This window comes from Lithobates pipiens, unplaced genomic scaffold (genome assembly GCF_037356315.1).
Source record: "Lithobates pipiens isolate NorthernLeopardFrog02 unplaced genomic scaffold, aLitPip1_a1.2 Scaffold_3, whole genome shotgun sequence".
Taxonomy (NCBI): domain Eukaryota; kingdom Metazoa; phylum Chordata; class Amphibia; order Anura; family Ranidae; genus Lithobates; species Lithobates pipiens.
The window spans coordinates 115,193,469-115,215,274 of record NW_027507790.1 but is presented as its reverse complement, the minus strand read 5'-3'; the positions used below and the strand labels follow the sequence as shown (position 1 = coordinate 115,215,274).

At 41.7% G+C, this 21,806-nt stretch overlaps 1 protein-coding gene across 3 annotated transcripts in view; it reads left to right on the top strand.

Annotated features, from left to right (window-relative positions):
* SRFBP1 (serum response factor binding protein 1) overlaps window positions 1–21,806 on the top strand; it is a 208,416-nt gene that overhangs the window by 85,503 nt on the left and 101,107 nt on the right. The gene's annotated exons all lie outside the window — the stretch shown is intronic.

Sequence of the window (21,806 nt, the reverse complement as noted above, 5' to 3'; positions counted from 1 at the left end):
AAAATTTCTCCAATGAGAGGTAACAGAAATAAAAGCTTGACTGAAGTTTTAACACTTCTCCACTCCTTCCAAGAGAAATTTGACTGGAATTAGGCTGTAAAGTGGGTTAGCATTTCCTTTTAAGGAAATAATGTTTTTTTTCCAAATGGGCTCTAAGAGAATTTCTACTGTGTAGCAACATAAAGGAAGACCATTATCCAATGCTCTCTTGTAAAAAATAAATTTTAAAAGCTGTAATCCAAACCTGCAATTTTTAACAATACTAGTAGGGGTCAAGTCAGCTTTGCAGATACAGTGGGGTTGATTTTCTAAAAACAAATAGGCTATTCATTTTACAAGGGAACTTTGCATGGGAATTTCCCCCAGAGCTTACTAAATGTGAAATTTCAAATGGCAAAAATACCCAACCATGTGCAAAGATTTTTTTTAAAAAAAAAAGGGTTTTTCTCTTTCATTCATTGAAGGACACAGCATTTTTAATCTTGACCTTAGAGTTATATTGCCACCTTCAGGAGAGGACTAGGCAGAGCATGTAAAAATGGCAAAACTGCATAGTACCGCCCAGGGGGCGGTCCTACTGGCTATAACTCCTCACTCTGCTTCCAGAAGCTCAGTTTTTTTTTCTGCCTAGTGTAGGAGAAGGACCTGGCTCCCGGTGGGGACCATTGGTCCTGGGAATTTTTTCTTTTTTCTGTTTTTTGATTCCTGTGATCTAGAATCAACAGCCAGACTGGGTGACAGGCTGGATAATATAGATCCTGGTAGTCTCCCCAGCCTGGCCATCAAGCGTGAGCAGACCTTTGCTATGCGCTGGGTTGGCCATTACATGCCCTGTCTGATCCAGGGGCGGCCAGTGAGCTATATGCTCTGGGCCATACATATGACCGGGCTACTGTTGTCCAGTGTGCTGTGGCCGACAGCCACTCCGTACTGCTTGGGTGATGGGTCTGTCTGTGGAATGCGTCCAGCAGTCCCTGCAGGAGGGCTACGTATGGTTCTACCTGTCTCGGCAGAATGGAGCAGCTAAGCATTCCCTGGGAGGTCGACTTGGGGGTCTCTCCCTCTCCCTTTCTTCTCTCCCTGTCCCTTTCCCTCCTCCCCATGCTATGGGCTGCTGTGTGACTGGACCATTTCTTGGTAGATCTGACAGATCGTGGTATGCCTTGAGGGGGCGAGCGCCCCCCTTTCCTGTGACGGCACATTCGACCAGGGCAGTCAGTGCCTCCTTGGCTTTCCTACATCAAGCGTCCGTTTCCCAGGGGTGTAAGGCGGCGACCTGGTCGTCCGTTCACACTTTCACTAAATTTTACAAGGTTGATGTGAGCACATCTCCGGATGCTTGCTTCGGCCAAAAAGTTTTGCGGACGGCTGTTTAAGGTTGCAACTCCTCCTTTGAGGTGTTCTGGTTGTTATGGGTGGAGTTTATTTTCTTGCTGTTCCCACCCCTTGTTTTTTGACACTGCTTGGGGACGTCCCTAAGGTCAAGATTAAAGGTGCTGTGTCTGTCAATGAAGGTAAGAGAAAATAGGATTTTTGCACTCACCGTAAAATCCTTTTCTCTGAAGTTCATTGACAGACACAGCACCTTCCCCCCCCCCCCCCCCCCCAAATCTATGTTTGTACTGGTTTTTGATGAACTGAGCTGCTGGAAGCAGAGTGAGGGGTTATAGCCAGTAGGACCGCCCCCTGGTTGGTGCTGTGCATTTTTGCTGTTTCTACATGTTCTGCCTAGTCTTCTCTTGAAGGTGGAGATATAACCCTAAGGTTAAGATTAAAGGTGCTATGTCCGTCAATGAACTTCAGAGAAAAGGATTTTACGGTGAGTACAAAAATCCTATTTTTGCTTGCAAATGATTGGATCCTTCATTAAAGTAGAACTATAGGCCAAACTTTTTGTTACATTTTGGAGTCCTGACAGATTTATTTTTTCTATCTATGTCACTTTTTTGGAGATTTCCCTTCACTTTCTGTCCCATAGCAATACAGGAAATGAGAGGAAATCCCTGCAAATTAAGGGAATTCCTTGGGGACCCCAGGTCACCAGAACTAGTGTCCTCATTGGAAGATTTCCCCTCCTATTACTTTTCTGAGGACAACCCAACATTTGGTATTTTCTTTTACTTTTACTGTCATTGGTAAACAGGGCAAGTAGAGGGGGTGAATCACCTTAATGTGGTCACAGTCAGCAATAAAAAACTGACAAGTGTTCTAATCCCTCTGTACTCTGTCCAAAACCAAAAGAAAAAGTTTTGCCTTTTAGTTATACTTTAAGCCCTGGGGGAAATGCCCTTGCAAAATGAACAGTCTATTTTCCTTTTGTAAATAAACCCCAGTACCTCTTACATAGACCTACTGTATATAATAGTCGTGCTGAGATACTGGACAGAGGTAAAAATGGAAATTGCAGCACTTTATCCGAGTGAAAGCCAAGAGCATTTGGAATCGGAAATTCATCTTTTTTGGTACATTGTGGTATCTTGAACGTTTCTCATCTGCCGTATGTATACAGTGGGGACGGAAAGTATTCAGACCCTCTTAAATGTTTCACTCTTTGTTATATTGCAGCCATTTGCTAAAATCATTTAAGTTAATTTTTTCCTCATTAATGTACACACAACACCCCATATTGACAGAAAAAACACAGAATTGTTGACATTTTTGCAGATTTATTAAAAAAGAAAAACTGAAATATCACATGGTCCCAAGTATTCAGACCCCTTGCTCAGTATTTAGTATAAGCACCCTTTTGATCTAATACAGCCATGAGTCTTTTTGGGAAAGATGCAACAAGTTTTTCACACCTGGATTTGGGGATCCTTTGTCATTCTTCCTTGCAGATCCTCTCCAGTTCTGTCAGGTTGGATGGTAGATGTTGGTGGACAGCCATTTTTAGGTCTCTCCAGAGATGCTCAATTGGGTTTAAGTCAGGGCTCTGGCTGGGCCATTCAAGAACAGTCAAGGAGTTGTTGTGAAGCCACTCCTTTGTTATTTTAGCTGTGTGCTTAGGGTCATTGTCTTGTTGGAAGGTAAACCTTTGGCCCAGTCTGAGGTCCTGAGCACTCTGGAGAAAGTTTTCATCCAGGATATCCCTGTACTTGGCCGCATTCATCTTTCCCTTGATTGCAACCAGTTGTCCTGTCCCTGCAGCTGAAAAACACCCCCACAGCATGATGCTGCCTCACTGTTAGGGACTGTATTGGACAGGTGATGAGCAGTGCCTGGTTTTATCCACACATACCACTTAGAATTAAGGCCAAAATGTTCTATCTTGGTCTCATCAAACCAAAGAATCTTATTTCTCACCATCTTGGAGTCCTTCAGGTGTTTTTTTTTTTTTCTTAGCAAACTCCATGCAGGCTTTTATGTGTCTTGCACTGAGGAGAGGCTTCCGTCGGGCCACTCTGCCATAAAGCCCCAACTGGTGGAGGGCTGCAGTGATGGTTGACTTACTACAACTTTCTCCCATCTCCCGACTGCATCTCTGGAGCTCAGCCACAGTGATCTTTGGGTTCTTCTTTACCTTTCTCACCAAGGCTTTTCTCCCCTGATAGCTCAGTTAAAATTAGCTCATAAAGAATTGAAAAACAAATTGTCTCCTCTATATTATCTACATTATAGAGAATATAGAGGAGACAATTTGTTTTTCAATTCTCTCTGATAGCTCAGTTGGTCGTCGCAAAACGTCTTCCATTTAAGGATTATGGAGGCCACTGTGTTCTTAGGAACCATAAAGCGGTGTTTCAGCCATAAAATTTTTTTTTTTTAAAAAGTCAGCAGCTAAAACAAAAGTAGCTGCTGACTTTTAATAAGGAGACTTGCCTTTCCAGGGCGCCTGCGATGTCGGCTGCCGAGGCTGACATGTCCCTTGGCTCTCGGGTCCCAGCGCTGCCATCTTCACTAAGGGAAACAGGCAGTGGAGCCTTGCGGCTTCACTGCCCATTTCCTACTGCGCATGCGCGAGTCGCGCTGTGCTTTGTAAATTGGGACGTGCTGTGTTAGGGAACACACAGTTCCCAGAACACTGCGCGCCCCATTACCCAGAAGACAATGCGGTGGAGGAGAGAAGACCAAAGATCACAGAGGAGCAGGAAGAAGGCAGATTAGGAAGACTGCCTACCAACAGTGATTTCTGGCAAGGTAAAAAAAAAAAATTTTTTTTTCAAATGATTTTTTTTTTTTTAAATTTAAGAATATTAATGCCCCCTTTTTTTTTTTTTTTTTAAGGGTAGCCCTCCACTTTAAGTGCAGCCAAATTTTTTATAACCTTGGCCAGATCTGTGCCTTGCCATAATTCTGTCTGAGCTCTTCAGGCAGTTCCTTTGACCTTGTGATTCTCATTTGCTCTGACATGCACTGTGAGCAGTAAGGTCTTGTATAGACAGGTGTGTGGCTTTCCTAATCAAGTCCAATCAGTATAATCAAACACAGCTGGACTCAAATGAAGGTGTAGAACCATCTCGAGGATGATCAGAAGAAATGGACAGCACCTGTGTTAAATATGAGTGTCACAGCAAAGGGTCTGAATACTTGGGACCATGTGATATTTCAGTTTTTATTTTTTAATAATTCTGCAAAAATGTCAACAATTCTGTGTTTTTCTGTCAATATGGGGTGCTGTGTGTACATTAACCACTTTCAGACCGGACCATTTTGCTGGTAAATGACCAGAGGTCTTTTTACACTTTGGCACTGCGCTGCTTTAACTGGTAATTGCGCGGTCATGCAATGTTGTACCCAAACGAAATTTGCGTCCTTTTCTTCCCACAAATAGAGCTTTCTTTTAAAGGTATTTGACTGACTCTGCGATTTTTATTTTTTGCGATATAAACGTAAAAAGATACTTTTTGTTATTAGAAAAATCCAATAAACTCAATTTTAGTCATACATTTAGGCCAAAATGCATTCAGCCACATGTCTTTGGTAAAAAAAAAGTCAATAATTGTATATTTATTGGTTTGCGCAAAAGTTGTCACATCTACAAACTAAGGTACATTTTCTGGAATTTACGCAGCTTTTAGTTTATGACTGCCTATCTCATTTCTTGAGGTGCTAAAATGGCAGGGCAGTACAAAACCCCCCCAAATGACCCCATTTTGGAAAGTAGACACCCTAAGGAAATTGATAAGAGGCATGTTGAGCCCATTGAATATTTTATTTTTTTGCCGCAAGCGATTGAATAATGACAAAAAAAAAAATTTTTTTTTTTTTTTACACAAAGTTGTCACTAAATGATATATTGCTCACACATGCCATGGTTATATGTGGAATTGTACCCCAAAATACATTCTGCTGCTTCTCCTGAGTACGGGGATACCACATGTGGTCGACTTTTTGGAAGCCTAGCCGCGTACGGGGCCCCGAAAGCCAAGCACCGCCTTCAGGATTTCTAAGGGCATACATATGTCATTTTACTCCTCACTACCTATCACAGTTTTGAAGGCCATAAAATGCCAAGATGGCACAAAACCCCCACAAATGACCCCATTTTCGAAAGTAGACACCCCAAGCTATTTGCTGAGAGGCATGTTGAGTCCATGGAATATTTTATATTTTGCCACAAGTTGCGGGAAAATTACAAACTTTATAAATTTTTCACAAAGTTGTCACTAAATGATATATTGCTCACACATGCTATGGGCATATGTGAAATTACACCCCAAAATAAATTCTGCTGCTTCTCCTGAGTACGGGGATACCACATATGTGGGACTTTTTGGGAGCCTAGCCACGTACGGGGCCCCGAAAACCAAGCACCGCCTTCAGGCTTTCTAAGGGCGTAAATTTTTAATTTCACGCCTCACTACCTATTACAGTTTTGAAGGCCATAAAATGCCAAGATGGCACAAAACCCCCCCAAATGACCCCATTTTAGAAAGTAGACACCCCAAGCTATTTGCTGAGAGGCATGTTGAGTCCATGGAATATTTTATATTTTGCCGCAAGTTGCGGGAAAATTACAAACTTTTTTTTTTTTTTTTTTTTTCACAAAGTTGTCACTAAATGATATATTGCTCACGCATGCCATGGGCATATGTAAAATGACACCCCAAAATAAATTCTGCTGCTTCTCCTGAGTACGGGGATACCACATGTGTGGGATTTTTTGGGAGCCTAGCTGCGTACGGGGCCCCGAAAGCCAAGAACCGCCTTCAGGCTTTCTAAGGGCGTACATTTTTGATTTCACGCCTCACTACCTATTACAGTTTTGAAGGCCATAAAATGCCAAGATGGCACAAAACCCCCACAAATGACCCCATTTTAGAAAGTAGACACCCCAAGCTATTTGCTGAGAGGCATGTTGAGTCCATGGAATATTTTATATTTTGCCACAAGTTGCGGGAATATTACAAACTTTTTTTTTTTTTCACAAAGTTGTCACTAAATGATATATTGCTCACACATGCCAGGGGCATATGTGAAATGACACCCCAAAATAAATTCTGCTGCTTCTCCTGAGTACGGGGATACCACATGTGTGGGACTTTTTGGGAGCCTAGTCGCGTACGGGGCCCCGAAAACCAAGAACCGCCTTCAGGATTTCTAAGGGTGTAAATTTTTGATTTTACACCTCACTACCTATCACAGTTTTGAAGGCCATAAAATGCCAAAATAGCACAAAACCCCCCAAAATGACCCCATTTTGGAAAGTAGACACCCCAAGCTATTTGCCGAGAGGCATGGTGAGTATTTTGCAGCTCTCATTTGTTTTTGAAAATGAAGAAAAAAAAAAATTATGTATATTTTTTTTCTTTTTTTCAATTTTCAAAACTTTGTGACAAAAATGAAGGTCTGCAAAATACTAACCATACCTCTCGGCAAATAGCTTGGGGTGTCTCCTTTCCAAAATGGGGTCACTTGGGGGGATTTTGTGCTATCTGGGCATTCCATGGCCTCCGAAACTGTGATAGGCAGTGAGGAATGAAATCTAAAATTTACACCCTTAGAAATCCTGAAGGTGGTGCTTGGATTTTGGGGTACCGTACGCTGTTAGGCTCCCAAAAGGTCTCACACTTGTGGTATCCCCGTACTCAGGAGAAGCAACAGAATGTATTTTGGGGTTTAATTTTACATATAACCATGGCATGTTTGAGCAATATATCATTTAATGACAACTTTGTGCAAAAAAAAATAATAATAATGTATTTTTTCCACAACTTTTGTCAAAATATAAAATATTCCATGGACTCGACATGCCTCTCAGCAAATAGCTTGGGGTGTCTACTTTCTAAAATGGGGTCATTTGGGGAGGTTTTGAACTGTCCTGGCATTTTATGCACAACATTTAGAAGCTTATGTCACACATCACCCACTCTTCTAACCACTTGAAGAAAAAGCCCTTTCTGACACTTTTTGTTTACATGAAAAAATATTTTTTTTTGCAAGAAAATTACTTTGAACCCCCAAACATGAAGTGTTTTTTTAAAGCAAAAGCCCTACCGATTAAAATGGTGGGTGTTTCATTTTTTTTTTCACACGGTATTTGCGCAGCGATTTTTCAAACGCATTTTTTGGGGAAAAAACACACTTTTTTTTATTTTAATGCACTAAAAATCACTATATTGCCCAAATGTTTGATGAAATAAAAAATATGATCTTAGGCCGAGTACATGGATACCAAACATGACATGCTTTAAAATTGCGCAGAAACGTGCAGCGGCGACAAACTACGTACATTTTTAAAAGCCTTTAAATGCCTTTACAGGTGACCACTTTAGATTTACGGAGGAGGTCTACTGCTAAAATTAGTACCCTCGATCTGACCTTCGTGGTGATACCTCACATGCATGGTGCAATTTCTGTTTACATATGCCACCAGACCAACGCTTGCGTTCCACGTTGCGCCTTAGCAGGGGGGTACAGGGGTGTTTTTTTTTATTAATTTTTTTTTATTATTTATTTTGCTTTTTTATTTTATTTTTAAACTGTTCCTTTCATTTATATATATTTTTTTATGATTTTTATTGTTATCTCAGGGAATGTAAATATCCCCTATGATTGCAATAGATAGTGACAGGTACTCTTTTTTGAAAAAAAATTAGGGTCTATCAGACCCTAGATCTCTCCTCTGTCCTCAAAGCATCTGACCACACCAAGATCGGTGTGATAAAATGCTTTCCCAATTTCCCAATGGCGCTGTTTACATCCCGCAAAATCTAAGTCATGAAATGCTCGTAGCTTCCGGTGTCTTAGGCCATAGAGATGATTGGAGCCATTCTGGTCTCTGATCAGCTCTATGGTCAGCTGGCGGAACCACCGGCTGCATTCTCAGGTTCCCTGTTGGGATAGGAGAGCCTGAGAAAACCATGGAAGATGGTGCGGGGGGGGGGCATTCCCTCCCACTGCTTGTAAAAGTAGTCTAGAGGCTAATTAGCCGCTAGGATTGCTTTTACATAAAAGCCGACCGCTGGCTGAAAAGAATGATACCAAGATGATACCTAAACCTGCAGGCATCATTCTGGTATAAGCACTCAAAGTCCCGCAACATACCAGTATGTTGCTGGAACTGGTTGGGCATATATTGTAATTTTTTTTTCATGCAGCCTGTGGGCTGAACGAAAAAAAAATATTGATCGGTGGGTATGCCCACCATTAGATACCACCCTTCATCCACCCACTTTCTAATGGTGGGCATACATGCACCATTTATATATGCCGAAGCATGGGGGCATCCTCCCGCAAAAGGTAGGAGCAGATCGCTCCTCCACCCCTTATGCCCCCATGCTTCGGCATATATGCTCTTTTTTAACTGTGGTGGTGAAATCACCCCCGACAGTGCTGGAGTCGCGGCTTTATGTATCATGGGAGCAAACGCTGTTGCTGTCAAGATAAATAAATCCGCTCTGCAGCAGAATGGCGTACCTGCTAAGCAAATGATGGTTAACAATAAAACAAAGTAACATTACAGTATAACAGTAGGACTTACCATACCTGCAAAGCAAATACAAAAAAAATCGCAAAAAATAACACATTTAACACAATCTGTGCCTAAAATATATATATGCCGAAGCATGGGGGCATCCTCCCGCAAAAGGTAGGAGCAGATCGCTCCTCCACCCCTTATGCCCCCATGCTTCGGCATATATGCTCTTTTTTTAACTGTGGTGGTGAAATCACCTCCGACAGCGCTGGAGTCGTGGCTTTACGTATCGTGGGAGCAAACGCTGTTGCTGTCAAGATAAATAAATCCACGCTACAGCTGAATGGCGTACCTGAAAACAAAAAATGGTTAACAATAAAACATTGCAGAATAGAATACAGTACAAAGGAGCAGAACAATAGAGAGAGAATAGAGAGAGAGAGAACAATAAAACGACAACTATTTTTGGTTTTTTTATTTTATATTTTTTTTTGTTTTTTGTTTTTTTTCCTTTTTTTTTTTTTTTTTAAACACTTTTTTATGTAACTTTAACACTTCTGTTGTAACGGTTCCAGCGGTTTGGGTCTCTCAAAATGCGATGGCATCTTGGGAGACCCTGTGAACGTGTGCCTAGCCTGTGCAATGCTGTACCCTACGCTAATACTCAACTAGTTCATGGTAGCGTTCAAAACATTCACCAATGCAAAGACCAGGATTGTCAGGACAGCGGGGACAACAATAACGGGTGTCACGCCTAAATCCGCGCTTTCTGCAGACACGACATTTTCTTTGGGGGGCTCGTTGGGTAGGGGTACTCGGGAGGGCATAAAGATAATGCCTCTCATGCAGCCGGCTTACTGCATCTGGTAGGGGAAGGTGAGGTGGAGCACCGTCTGGATACAGAAGGGCTCTGACGATATCCTCCTGGAATTTAAGGAAGGATCCAGTCCGTCCTGAAGCTTTGTGTAGTACATAAGCATTCAGTATAGCCAATTGGAATAAATAAACAGACACTTTTTTGTACCAGCGTCTGGCCTTACGGGCAACTAGATACGGCGCCAACAACTGGTCATTGAGGTCCACCCCTCCCATGTTAAGGTTATATTTGTGGACACAGAGGGGTTTCTCCACAATACCAGTCGCCGTAGGAATTTGGACCGTCGTGTCTGCATGAAGGGAGGTAAGAACGAAAACATTCTTATTATCCCTCCACTTCATAGCGAGCAAATTATTACTGCGCAAGCAGGCTCTCTCCCCCAGCCTAAGAGGGGACTCTACAAGCCGCTGGGGAAAGCCCCGGCGATTAGGTCGCACGGTGCCACATGCTCCAATCTGCTGATCAAACAAGTGACTAAACAGTGGCACGCTTGTGTAATAATTGTCCACATACAAGTTGGTACCCCTTTCCGAATAAGGGTGACACCATGTCCCACACTATCTTGCCAGCGCTTCCTATGTAATCAGGGCAGTTCTCCGGCTCTACGTGACTATCTCTACCCTCATAAACCATGAAACTGCGTGTATAGCCTGTGGCCCTGTCACAGAGCTTATACATCTTGACCCCGTATCTGGAACGCTTGTTGGGGACGTATTGTTTGAATGACAAGCGACCAGAAAACTTAATCAGGGACTCATCAACGCAGACAACTTGATGGGGAGTAAACATGTCTGCAAAACGTTGGTTGAAGTGGTTTATGAGGGGCCGAATTTTGTAGAGCCGATCGTATTCAGGGTCTCCACGAGGACGACAGAGTTCATTGTCGCTGAAGTGCATGAACCGCAAAATCATCTCGTATCGTGCCCTGGACATGGAAGCAGAGAACACGCGCATATGGTGAATTGGGTCAGTGGACCAATATGACCGCAACTCACTCTTTTTGGTTATGCCCATGTTGAGGGAGAGGCCCAGAAAGATTTTAAATTCGGAAATCGTAACTGGTTTCCATTGTTTGGCAAGGGCGGACTGGGGAATAGTGGCGATGTGTTGAGCAGCGTACAAATTGGTTTGGTCCACAATAGATCTATAGAGATCTTCGGTGAAAAACAGTGAGTAAAAGTCAAGTGTCTTAAAATCAACTGTTTCCACGTTAATGCCAGGTTGGCCAGTGAATGGGGGAAGTACGGGTTCTGCAGAAGATGTGGGCACCCAAATAGGATTGGCGAATTCTGCAGGAAGGGCACTATGGGTACGACGGGCCTGTCTTTGTCTTCTTCTTGGTGGCAGCGGGACACTACTTGTGCTTGCCACCTCGCCAGCTTGAACTGCACTTATGGGACTCGCCACGTCACCACGTGTTACTGCAGTGCTGGATGTACGTCCAGGGTGTACTAGGCCGCTGGTGCTTGCCAGTTCACCAGAAGGATGAGCGGCTCTAGTACGTCTCTGCTCCATACGAGTGACCTGCGGTTCCTGCACCTCAACAACAGAATACATACGGGATTGGGCACACCTGTTCTTAGCAGCGGCCTCATCTCTGTCGTCAGAGCTATCTGTCATGGAGCCGCTGTCCTCTACAGGATCGTATTCTGAGCCTGAATCTGACAGATGAGTGACGTCCTCTTCACTATCTGTCATGCTCAGAAACGTGTAGGCCCCTTCACTAGTGTACCTTCGCTTTGCCATTTTGGGCTCTAAATTTAGGGGTACACTAGTGAGACTCACAGGTAAAAAAGCACCTAGCCTGTCACGCTACAAAAAAAACTGTTAGCGATCGCAGGGATCAAGCCTGACTCTGCGAACGCTGCAGTTATGTGTGTTGTGTTTTGTAAGTGACAGTGATCGATCGATACTGCACTTGGGTGGGCTGGGCTGGGCTTGGCGGAGGGGCTAAACGCAGGTGCTAGCGGGTATCTGGGCTGATCCCGCTAACAATGCGTTTTGGGAAACCTAAAATGCAGGCAACGCTAATATAGATCTGATCAGATACTATATTACTAAGGGAGGTGTATGCTTTGCGCGTGGGTGTTAGCGGTACTGGCACTAACCTGACGCTGGGGCGACGCAGGCCTTATCTGACCCTCAAACTTATATCACCCGCCGGGTGATCAGGGGGTTAAACCTTTATTAGGTAATAAATGGCGGGTGCCCTGAAACAAAAAAAAAATAACTAACCAACCAGCGTCACCTGTAACAGTTATATGGTGATCACTGGTGAAAGGGTTAACTGGGGGGCAATCAGGGGGCTATGCGGTAGTATATGGGGGTCCCTGACGCTATAAAAAGCTGCGGCGAACCTAAATACTTACCTGCCTAACTAGCGTCACCTGTGACACTAATACAGCGATCAGAAAAAAATCGCTTATTAGTGACACTGGCGACGGGGGGTGATCACGGGGTTAAACCTTTATTGGGGGGGTTAGGGGGGCACCCTAGAGCTAAAGGGGGCTAACCCTAACTGCCCTAACAGTTATTACAGTCACAAATGACACCAATGCAAAAATAAAAAATAAAATAAAAAAAAAATAAAAAATGCACTTGGTGTCACTGTGACTGGGGGGGCAGGGGTGATTGGGGGGGTGATTGGGGGGTGATCGGGGGGGTGAAAAGTGTGCCTGGCGTGTTCTACTGTTAGTGTAGTGTTAGGTGCAACTCACCGATCCTCTCTCCTCGGTGCCGGAACGAAAAAGACCGACACGAGGAGAGATTACATCACTTCCTCTGCCTGTGTTTACAATACAGGAGAGGAAGTGATGTCACGGAGGATTTTCATTCGTCGGGAGCGATCGCGAGGGGGTGGCCATGAATGAATGGCCGTCCCCTCATCCCTGATCTCTCCCGAACGAATGCCGACCGCCGCAGGCACCCGATCGGGCCCCCCACCCGCGGGCAGGCAGGGACTTATATATACGCCCATATGCCTGCCCGTGCCATTCTGCCGACGTATATCGTCGTGCGGCGGTCGGCAAGTGGTTAATGAGGAAAAAATTTTACTTAAATGATTTGAGCAAATGGCTGCAATATAACAAAGAGTGAAAAATGTAAGGGGGTCTGAATACTTTCTGTCCCCACTATATATACAAGCTTTTATCCACTTCCTGACCAGGCCATTTTTGCCATACGGGACTGCTTGGCTTTAACTGGCGATTGCGAGGTCATGTGATGTCAATAAAATTGTACTTTTTTTCACCGCAAATAGAACTTTCTCTTGGTGGCATTTGATCACCTCTGCAGTTTTTATTTTTTGCACTATAAACAAAAAACTGACAATTTTGAATAAAAAAGACAATATTTTTAACTTTCTGCTATAAAAGCTCCCCAATTTTTTAAAAAAAAATCTAATTTCTTCATCTGTTTAGGTCAATATGTATTCTGCTACATATTTTTGCAGAAAAAAAAATCCCAATAAGTGTGTATTGATTTACACAAAAGTTACATCTACAAACTATAGAAGTAATGGCAACGATCAACTATTTTTAATGGGACTGCGACATTGCGGCAGACAAATTGTGATCAGTGTTAAAAAATAAATAAAAAAAATACACTGTCACGGTATAAATTACACTGGCAGGGAAGGGGCTAATACCAGGGGCAATCATATGTTAAGTGTGTCCCTAGGAGGTGCTTACTAACTGTGGGGGGGGGGGGGGGGCATGGATACACTGGAGGAAAAAAAGTGATCTGTGTTTCAGCTTAGATCTCTCTTTTACTCCCTGACAGATCAGCGGTTTGCCTTGTTTACATAGGCAGACACCTGCTCCGTCTCTCCACTGAACGATCGCGGCCGCCGGAATTTACTGATTGGCTCTCGCTGTGTTCGATCACAGCAGGAGCGGCGCTCTAGTGGCACATGTCCCCTACACCATGTGCAAAAAAAATCATGTACAGGTACGTGATTTCACACAGTCAGTCCGCCCTGCTGCAGTGTATATGCGGTGGGTGGTCCGGAAGCGGTTAAGGGGATAGGGACTAAAATGTAGTCATCTCACTTCCATTACTCATTACTCATATTGTTATTGCAACTAGACTCTCCAGATACCAGAAGTGCCTCTTTAACACAGACTGTCCTTCTGTCCAGAACGTTAAGTCACTTATCCTCCTTCCTTAGGGGCCTATCCCCCCGTAATATCTGGCTCTCCATCTAGGATGTTGTATATATCTCTGTTATTTGTAATGCTACTCTTTCTGTATACGTTGATGTAGAGGGAGTGGGACACAACACGTTTGTATTTGATTGCCTCTGCGGTTTTTATTTTTTGCGCTATAAACAAAAATAAAGCGACAATTTTGAAAAAAAAATGCAATATTTTTAACTTTTTGCTATAATATCCCTCCCCCAAAAAAATTCTGTTTATTTTCCTTTTTACTTGACCTTGTATGTAACCTTCACTTGAAGCATTAAAGAACTAAAGTGGAAACAATTCTCCATTTTAATTAATAATCCTAATGCTTAAAATGTGCTTGTGGCTAGCTTTAAAACTGCTTTGCCTGATTATTTTCCACATAAGCCAAAAGCTATAGTTTAGGGTGATGGGCATCTCATTTTAATGGTTATTCTTTCAAACCCAAGTGCAATATGTTATAAAGTTTAGACAAGTTACATCAGCAATGTAAAGCTAACATGTTACACCAAACATGTTACAATCAAACTGCACAATCTCTCTTAAATGGATACTTTTGGTAGGTCTTACATATTATAGAATTACATAAAATATATATATATATATATATTACATATTGAATAGTTTTTTTTAGGCATAGTTTTGGTGAATTTAAAACTTATGCATAGCCAAAATGTTTTTGTATGGCGTCAGGAAGGCTTATAATACCTGACAAGTTTTAGTCTAGTCTGACTCCTTGCTAGGTAGATTCACACTCTCCAGCTGTCTTGGTGACCACTGACTCTGATACAGTAAATGATGCGAAATCTAAAATGTGAAAGTTGTCATGATGACAGAAGCCAAGGCTAAATCTTCCAATGCAACTTTTAGGTAAATTGCCCTCACAAAATGCAGAGTGTAAAAAAATACAATGATTTTAACCTTTCTATACTCTATCCAGTACTGAAGAAATGATTTGGCTATTCATACACTTTAAAAGTGAGTGTACAAAGATTGTACAGCCAGAATGTAATGTGCATGAGTGTTGAACTTTAAACAGATGGGTCCATTCAGTAATATATAGTGTCTACCTACTTTCAAGGTAGCAACACATGAGCTCATGTTTGGTTTAGACAAGGAAACTCCCTTTTAATATTTTTTTCCCTTTTAAAGAGACAAATGAGGCACAGAGATCACAGTGAAACACAGAAAACTCAGTCTGTTTCATTGTTTTGGATCAGTTATCCAATGGATTTCTGACCACTGGGTTCAAGCCAGAAGAACATTTTGTTTACTAAAAGTTATCCATGGAGCATATTACACAATTGTGGTTTGGCAGAGCAAGTGATCTGTGAGCATTGCTCTTTTCCAAATGTGCAATGATTACGGTAGAGGAAATGTGACTTTGGGCAGATGTCCACCCTGGGAAGATTCATTGCATCTTACTTTATCTCAGAAGATTACCCTTAAATCGATTTCTTCATCTCAAAGCACAAAGCTGATGAGTTCCCAGTTTTGGGTTAATCCTCTGCAGAAGCCTTCACAGCTTGGAAACAAGTGTATTGTTTTCATTCTTTTAGTATATTCAGTCATGTTTTTTTTTTTTGTTATAGTAAAAATCTGCCTAGCAGGCAGTAACTTTATATTTACATTTCAGCCACAAATTTGGGCACATTTAAAACGTGAATTGATTTAGATGTGCATGTGACAATTTACATAAACACACTAAAAACATTACTTTTGTTTGTCGTCATCATTTTCATCTCAGGGCTACCACTTCCACCTTCTGTGACTAATTACTTGCCAATGCTTACTGAAAACTTCCAATCTACTCTGTGCAGCAGCCCATAGCACAATCAGTGGTATACTGGTCATATTCTGATTAGTGTTTATGGGTTACTAGATTTAAAGCAGTATTAAATCCAAAATCAATAGTTTGTCATTTTGCAGCTTACCAATTCTTAGATATGTGGGCCGCATTAGTTAGACTTTTTTAGGCTTTTCCCCTTTATTTTCATCATGTGACCTAGGCTGGCCATAGATGAGTGAAAACAAAAATCTGACCCGATTTCCAACACATTCAAGATGGATGGGGATCCCTTCCTGCTATAGCTTGTAGTGCTGATCGAGCAAATATTTTCCAGAAGGGCAGTTGAACAGAAGTTGATTAGTAGATAAACTTATGTTCAGCCATAGTGGCCATACATTGATTGAAATTCATCCAGTCCCTGCTGAACTGGCTGAATTTCTGAATTTCGAGCCTTGTATGGCCAGTTGTAGCCAACAAGTCCTGTCATTTTTTTTTTATTTTTTATTTTTTTTAAGAAACCAAGCTTTTCTTTTTTATTATCATGGAAAACCTTTATCCCAAAAGGGAAAAATAAACTGTAACTCCTTAAAGTGGAATTAAAGTTCCACTTGTGAAAACTGTGAGCAGACAAGCTCTTTATTACAGAAGAGACCTACAGTGGGGTTTATTTACTAAAGGCAAATCCACTTTGCCCTACAAGTGCACTTGGAATTACACTTGGAAGTGCAGTCGCTGTAGATCTGAGGTGGACATGCAAAGGAAATAAAAAACAGAATTTTTGCTTGATTCTTTTACATGATTGGATGATAAAATCAACAGAGCTTCCTCCTCATTTCAGATCTTCCCCTCAGATCTAAAGTGACTGCACTTCCAGTGCAAAGTGGATTTGCCTATAGTAAATAAACCCCACTGTATGTCTCTTCTGCAATAAAGAGCTTGTCTGCTCGCATCAACCCCAGTGTATCAATTACAACTGTCACCAATTTATTCTACAGGTTCTATGCTTTCAGAAAATGTTTGTGTGCTCCAGCAGCGAAATGACTAAATGGTTTTGGTTCCACTTTATTCTTTTTTTTTAATTATTATTACAATATAACAGTGACGGCGAACCTTGGCACTCCAGATGTTTTGGAACTACATTTTCCATGATGCTCAACCACACTGTAGAGTGCAAAAGCATCATGGGAAATGTAGTTCCAAAACATTTGGAGTGCCAAGGTTCACCATCACTGCAATATAACTAAAAAGTGTTTATTTTTTGTGTTTTTTTTGTTTTTTTTGTTTTGGCTTTGAATTGAGTAGAGAGAAGTTACAACACCTGTCCGGGTTCTATTGCTGTCTATGCCAGATTAGGGAGATTCATCCTCTCTGATTGTTCTGTTTACCTTTCTCACCAAAAGTGAAATAAGAATTTTGGATTGTCACCATAACAGGAATAAAGGGGAAATCCTCCAATGGGCAATGGGGACACTAATTCTGGTGACAGCCAGGTACTTCCTCACTTTGGAGGAATGTCCTCTCACTTCCTGTTTTGGCTATGGGATAGAAAGTGAAGGAAAATTTCCCAAAGAGATTTTCAGGTCTCCAAAGAATATAAAAATAATAATAAAAAGAAAAATAAATTTAGTATGCATTGAATCCCCCCCTTACATTCGATTTTACGTCATAAACCTTGTATAAGTTTCCATTGAGGCTCGGTTCACATATATACGAATTGGATGCTTTTTTAACACGTGAAGCGTATCCGCTTTCAATGAAGCCTGTTCATACATGTGCGGTGTGGCCACAGTGCGGTTTCAATGAAGCCTGTTCATACATGTGCAGGGTGGCCACAGTGTGGTTTCAATGAAGCCTGTTCATACATGTGCGGGGTGGCCACAGTGCGGTTTCAATGAAGCCTGTTCATACATGTGCGGGGTGGCCACAGTGCGGTTTCAATGAAGCCTGTTCATACATGTGCGGGGTGGCCACAGTGGGGTTTCAATGAAGCCTGTTCATACATGTGCGGGGTGGCCACAGTGCGGTTTCAATGAAGCCTGTTCATACATGTGCGGGGTGGCCACAGTGCGGTTTCAATGAAGCCTGTTCATACATGTGCAGGGTGGCCACAGTGTGGTTTCAATGAAGCCTGTTCATACATGTGCGGGGTGGCCACAGTGCGGTTTCAATGAAGCCTGTTCATACATGTGCGGGGTGGCCACAGTGGGGTTTTAAAAATGGTCCTGTTCAGGTGCGATTTCAGGTAAAAAAATTCTCCTGAACCGGTGAACAGAAACGCACCAGACTGCCACACTGAAACCTCGGCCGCATATGTGTGAACCCAGCCTGAGACTGTGCACATTATTGTGAGCCGGATAAAATCTTGTGTCGGACCTTAGTTTGGAGACCCCTGCTCAAGAGAACTGGGAGCTGTGGGAAAGGGAAGAAGGTGCTGTGTGAGTGCCTTTAGGGATTCTAAACAGGATGCTATTGTGATGCGTCATGGGAGTCATCTGCCTAATCAGCTTATTTATGTCCACTCATTTTTTGTCTTTATGTAAAGTAATTGGTTTATCTTACATTTTTAGGAAATTAATTTCCTGGGTGGTCTTGAATTCCTGTTTATCTGTGTTCTTTCCTCCTTACCATAGGGAAGAAATCCTGATGATGAGATAGAGTCAGTATTTTACCATTGTGTTTGTCTGCATTTTTGAGGATTTTTGAAGAAAACACAGATGCTGCTGTACCAATGCCTGGCCAGCTACCGTACAGATAATTAAAAGGAGCAGTTCTATTTTAGCTTACCATGTCAGCTTTGTGGCTTGTAATGATAGATTGGTAAAGCTATCCTATTTGCCTGCATCTGGAAATAAGTAGGTCCAGGTTCATCTGGTCTGTATATGATCTTTGCACAAAACCTGATGTCATTATTTTAAACTTTATTTTTAGCAGCAAAGTTTTTCCTGAAGGGTTGAATTTTTAGACCTAGAACTCTAGTGAACTCTGAAGATACACTGGCTCGCATATTTCATATTTCACTAACTATACATGGATATCATTTGTTTTTACTTTATAAAGTCCAGCTTGATTGACTCTTGTGAGCAGTTTTCAATGCCAGAGCTGTTTGGATCTCTAATAACCTGTTATTTATTCAGATGGCAGTTAATTTGTATGCCCCCTAAACCAGACACCCAGAATTTTGTTCATACTTTCCTACCCCAAAAATTATTGGGAGCCAATAGAAGGCAAATTGTGTCATTACTATTTAGAATGCATGATGTAAAATAAAGACAAATATTATCTAATATATTGGTGATGTAATGGTTCACTGGCTCAGACCTGCTTAGTTTCGACATGCTGAGGAAGAAAAGTGGCCACACAAAGGTGTTCATTTATCTCCTCCAGGGCCTTTCTTTTTTGAGTGAAAAATGCATTCTGACACTTAGGGCTCATGCAGACCACAGCTCAAAAATGACAGTTTTATAGGCATTTGACATTTTTTTTCTTTGCCTGTAAACAACCCTTCATGTTAGCCTATGTGTCAATGCACACATCAGTGTTTACAGGCATTTAAAAGCAAGAACATTTAGCAGTGATTAAAAAAAATAATAATCACTGTTTGTTCTGAAGAGGAGCATTTGGGCTGAAAAAACACACATCGATGCGCGTTAACTCGCATGTTTATGTGTGTTTGTGCATTAATACATTCTAATGGCTGGATTAAATGAATATATTAATATTCTGGCCAATAGAATGCATTAACACCACACACGCATGCAAAAATGTGGCTTTTACAGCAGCTTTTTTCCTACACATCCTTTGAAATACAGCATACATGGAGCCTAAAGCTGCTGTAGACTGTGCAGTAACTGAGCAATTGGGTTTCCAACAAGATATGGAAACAAACGATTAGACCTGCTCTTCAACCTGGCATTTGCATGTTGTAGTCCTGTAGGCTTGCAATTAAGCCCCCCTGTCTTTCATCAACTTGCATATATTCCCCTTTCCTTAGTGATAACCGTTTAAGACTGTACATTGTAACCTTTCACAAATTACTGGTGTTAGACAGAAGCAAGAAGCAAAGTAAAGCTCTGCTGATTTCTGTTGTCAATATTACACATAATAAGGGGAATGCAACCTTCAAGAAAATTCCAGACCGCCTTGGTTCTTTTCCAGAGAATGTAGTTTTTGTTGGATCTCAGAAATAGATGGAAGGTTCAAAAAAGTATATAAAAAATACTACAGTGATCAGAAGCCGTATAAATCCCCTTAGAATACTAAGTTCTTGCTTTCATGAATTTGGCAAGGATATAGACATTCCAGACATCCAGCATTTATGTCCAATCTATCTATGCACCTCTGACGAATTTCATTTTGTTGTGAAAAAGCAATACCCCATAACCTACAACAATGTCCATCATCCAATTATGTGTAAGCAAAAATGCTGTGTTTATTTTCCTTATACATGATTGATTATTCTTCGCGAAGTGCATTTTCAGGCAAAGGTTTAGTTGGAAATTTAAGAGCCTAGTTGCCTTTAGTAAATCAACCCATTATTTCTACACAGATTCAAGAGCATACACAACTGCACAGGCACACAGACTTACATGATTGTGTCATTAAGGAACCTTCATTATCCAGCAAGTAGATGCTGGCCCTGGACAATGCTTGAACAAACATGGTGCTGCCAATCTGGCGAGAAAAGCCAGTGAAAACATTGTCGGGGGGCCCTAAGATCTTTGTGAAGGGTAATAATCCTTGTGCTACACTTAGGCCCCTTTCATACGGGCCAGTTTTCCTGAGCAGGGGGCTGGTCCATTGATTCCCTACTTAGCGAGCAGATGACAGGTTCGTGTCCGTTTTGCTTATTCAGAATGGCAACGGCCCACTCTGCTCTATGGGCAGTCAGATGTAAATGGACCGACTATCCCTTTACACCTGACTGCCCTCCAATCTGGCCAAAGTGAACAGATTCCCTTTCATTTGTTTTTGCTGGATCAGATTGGCAGTCGGTGGATGTAAATAGACACAAGTCCATTTAAATCCTCCGCTCCATAGATGAGAATGGAGAGCCTGACCAGATCCACCTAAGAAATGGACAGGTGGACACAAGAGTGTGTACAGTTTTCAGCAAATCAGGCCTCAATGAAACTTGAATTGAGAGGAATGAACAGCACAGTATGTGCAACAATGCAAAACAGAGCCAAGGTGTAAACAGGACTGTAAGCTAAACATTTTATTTAGTGATGAAAGCTTTGACTGGTGCTGAGAGAGCTTTAACAAAGCCTGTCTGAAGCCTTTTTTTTTTTTTAAGAAAGTGTAAACTAGCCGTTAATGTGTATTGAAGCCAAAGCAAGTGTAAATGAGCCTTCAGAGTTTTGATATTTCTTTGCATCAGGTCATTATGTTCTGTAGACGTAGCAATTAGCAAATGTATGCGGTCTGGTGAGTCTCAGGGTGTAGATAGTGACTGGAAGTATTGTATACAGTGTATGCAGTTGAGAATTTTGGAGTATATATCATACGGCAAAATGTTTAGCATACAACTGTGTGGAGTATAGAATGTACAGCACAGTATTTTCTAAGGAAAGGGTCTCCACATAAACGTTCAGTTCTTGCCAGTAATTTCCTCCAGCTTACCAGTGGCTGTACCCCAATAATCAAATTGTCTAAATAAAGGACTGAACTTTGTATCTATTCTTCACATTCGGTTTTTCTTTTCAGTTAGGTCTGTCATAAACATGTAACAGATTGAAATGGTGAGCATGGTTGCCTCGGGCTTCACTGTCTGCACAACAAGTTCAGCACCCTGGTTCCTCTGAATCCCCAGGGATTGTGATATGAAAATTGTGACCATCTTTCATGGTAGAGAGCCTTGCTCACTCTTCCTTCTTCCATGGACCCACTGTTATCTGTTCAGGTATCTGTTCACTCTAGCACAGTAAAGCACATCCATAGACTTACCTCTATTCTAACTTCATAAACCATATTCAGGTAAAAAGTGTAAGAGGTCACCTCTGTGTTACTACATGAAACCAAAGCAAGTAAAAATGTTCTAGTTTTCCTAAAGTCATGTTTAATGGTTAATATTGGCAAAATTTAGTTAAACATGTTTTTTTATCC